This window comes from Pteropus vampyrus, unplaced genomic scaffold (genome assembly GCF_000151845.1).
Source record: "Pteropus vampyrus isolate Shadow unplaced genomic scaffold, Pvam_2.0 Scaffold95, whole genome shotgun sequence".
NCBI classification, from domain to species: domain Eukaryota; kingdom Metazoa; phylum Chordata; class Mammalia; order Chiroptera; family Pteropodidae; genus Pteropus; species Pteropus vampyrus.
This window is the reverse complement of record NW_011888876.1, coordinates 177,581-180,781: the sequence shown is the minus strand read 5'-3', so window position 1 is coordinate 180,781 and position 3,201 is coordinate 177,581. Positions and strand designations below refer to the sequence as shown.

The window sequence follows — 3,201 nt, the reverse complement described above, 5'->3', positions numbered from 1 at the left end:
TGGTGGTTCAAGTTTGTACGGAGTCGCGTACGCCCTCTATCCTGTTCTGTAAACATTTCTTCCCTCTGTCACCTCGTAGCTGTGACCAACGTGCAGCTCTACCCTTGAGTGAAGGTGACTGAGCAGGGCCCAAAGCTCCGCAGTGTCACCAGCTCGCAGCCCCCTTCCTGCAGCTTGGGTTCATGGTGCCCGGGCCCAGAGTGTGGCGGGACAGGTGAGCCCTTTCAGCATCTCAGGGATCCCGCAGGAAGGATCGGGCGCACGTCACAGAGGCCTCGGTGGCGTTTCCATCTTCGCTTTGTGCTCCTGAGCCCCACTGCTGCCCACGTAGAATGCCCGCCCTTCCTCCGGGAACTCGGCCGGGGCCAGAAGTGCTGCTGGCTGTGAAACTGTAGGAAGCGAGGGTCTGTTTTCCTTTCACAAAGTGCGTGTGTTTTGTAGAAAATCACGTCTTGGACCACAAGAACAGTCCTCGCTCTCTTAATCCTGGCTCTTCGCAGTGGCCAGAGACGCCATCAGCCTAGTTCTCGGTCCCTCGATGCTCTAAAGTTTAGCAGCGATTCATCTCATACCGCTGCACGTGACTCTGGCGAATCGGTGGCCCGCTCTGCCGGAAGGAGAAGCTCAAACGTAGAAGGTGGTTTCCCAGACCGTAGCCTGAGTCAGCTCGGTTTTCTTTCAGGAAACCACTTTAGAGTAAAATTTCCATGTGTCTCTTCTGCTCAGCCGTGTCCAGCCTCAGTCTCATCCCCTTCACGCGACTGTCAAGGCGGGATTTGTGCCTCGCGTTATGCTCTTGTCAGGATCTCTGCTCTCCTGTTCCACGACCTGCCCTCCCCCCACCCTCCGGTCCACGGGCTGAAGGCTTTGGTGCATTGCCGTGTTTTCTCCCAGCGGCCATGTGAAGGGTGCATTTTCTAAGCTAAGGCGAACTTTCTCATAGAGCACATACTAATGCCGTGTGTCATCGCTTCGGACCGCATTTGATGTTCTTTCCCGCACTCAGGTGTATGTCTTGTTTTAGTATTTAAGCTTCTACCACAAGGAAGCAGTCTCTATGGACCAAGGAAGAGCATAAAAGATGCCTGTTTTAATTGCAAGTGGCGTTCCGGTCATCTCCCCCACCCTGAAGCTGCTTCTTCGAGGAAGAGCTTAGAACGTCCGGTCTGATGACGTTGTCGGCCCTGCTCCACGCACCCAGTGGGACAGCAGAACCGTCTGTGCTTCCTGCCGCTAAGCTGCTGAGTTTCAGGGGCAGCCTGTGTATCACCCCTCCCGATTTCGCGCTCCCCGCCTCCCCCTTTGCTTTTCTCTGACGCCCCCTCGGCCATTTAACAGGTTCACAGCATGCAGAGTCCAGGCTGCCTGTGGCCCGCTGCTTCCTGTCCCTCCAGGGCTCACTGAGTTAATGGCTTCCCCGCTGAAGAAGGTAGATTTCAACTAGGTACCTCTTAGTACGTTAGAATGCATTCGTCTGGAACACACAGGTTCTGAGACCCGCTCTTGACTCCGCTTTCTCTGGACTGCTTTTGGCAGGAAGGCGTTGAAAGAGATCCACCTGAATTGATGCTAATTCTTGTCGCCACCTGGAATGTAGTTCTTGGTGGCGAGCTGAACACTCCCAGATTCCCCGGGGGCTTCTTTCACAGCCTGGCTATGCATTTGCACCCTCTCTCACGGTTTGTGCTTGAAAAGTAGATGTTTTCCGACGGCTCACTGTCAGCGCGTGGGACACGCGTGTCCCCTGAGATGGTGTGTGAAGAAAGTACAGAGAGACAGGGACGAGGCGGTGCCAGAGCAAGGATTTGGTCGTGTCGCACCAGGGGCCTGTTGGGATTCCGGTGGCAGGAATTCTGCAGCCAGGCCATTTGGGAAGGAGGAGGTCTGGACAGTCAGCAGATGTCAGAGCGAAACAGAAACGCTAGCTCACGCCCTGGCCAGTCAGTTTCTTGTGAGGGGGGGTGTGAGGTTTCGTAGTGGGCAGCCGGGTCAGGGGCTCGGCCTGCTTCACGTTTGAGATGCGTGTTAGGGATCTTAAATAAGATCCTTAAGGATCCAAAAGTCCCGTCTGCACGTGGGGGTTCTCGACACCTTGCAGTGTTTGCAGATCATAAATTGGATTTTGCTTAGTCATGTGACCTCAAAAGAAGTCAGACACATCTAATCTGGAAGTAAGTTTCATTTGGGGGAGAAAACGTCTGTAAATACCATTTGCTTTCCAGGTTAGATTGGAATGCAGAGGGAGTTTTCAGTATTTTTTTTTTTTTTTTAACAATAATGATCACTGAAGAGTATTTATGTAAACATACAACGATTGGGGGTTCCGATCAGGGTGCTGTACGGTTGGGTTCTCTTTCTGTGATGCAGACATGTAAAATAAAGATTCTATGATGGAAATGTTTGTAATCCTAGGGAGTTACTGGCTCCTGGCTGCCGTCTTTCCTCCACCTCCCTCTCATAATTTTTTTCTTTGTGATTTTTGTTCATTAAATTAGTTAACTGCCTCCCACTGACAATAGTGACACCCACTAGAGAAGTTCCCTGGATCTTAGCAGGTCTGCGGCAGCTGCTATTGAAACTCGAACGTGACTCCCACCCCGGAGGCTGCGTTTTGGAGCAGACTGAACATCGTAGTGTATCGATGGGCGGCCTCCACTGGGGGCAGGGGTGCCTTCGGAATCAGGACCGGGGCGCTGCTGCCATTTGCGGGGAGATGACAGTGGAGACTTAGAGCAGAGCCCACCCTAGGACAGGCCGACCTTCACCCTCTTGTGACGTCAGCTGTCAGCCCTGAAGGATACCCCAGCCAGAAGTCCGAGGTATCAGGCTCAAAGCGTTTTTAGAAGTCATCCAATCTCAAACCTCGTGTTTTATTAGGAATGTTTCAAGTTGAGGTATAACTTACCTACAGTAAAATTCACCCTTTCAAAGTGTGCAGTTTGGTGACTTTTGACAAATACATCTTTGGTCTGCTGCTTCTGCGGTGACAGGGACAGGACGTTTTCGTCACCCATCAGCTCCCTGGGGCCCTGCTGCACCAGAACCGCCCCGCCCACACTGCAGAGCCGCCGCTCCGCTGGCCACGGCCGGCTAGACGGCTCTTCTTGCCCGTCCCGTGAACGGCCCCTGCGGTGCGTCCTGCTCTGTGTCTGGTTTCTTCCACGCAACGTGCTGTTTTGGGGACTGACCCATCCAAAATCC

At 53.2% G+C, this 3,201-nt stretch overlaps 1 long non-coding RNA gene across 1 annotated transcript in view; it reads left to right on the top strand.

Annotated features, from left to right (window-relative positions):
• Positions 1 to 2,397, top strand: part of LOC111742456 — a 3,114-nt gene extending 717 nt beyond the window's left edge. Inside the window, exon 2 of the long non-coding RNA XR_002781315.1 lies at positions 638 to 2,397. This is a non-coding gene — a long non-coding RNA (uncharacterized LOC111742456). The remainder of the gene's footprint in view (positions 1 to 637) is intronic.
• The last annotated feature ends 804 nt before the right edge of the window (positions 2,398 to 3,201 follow it).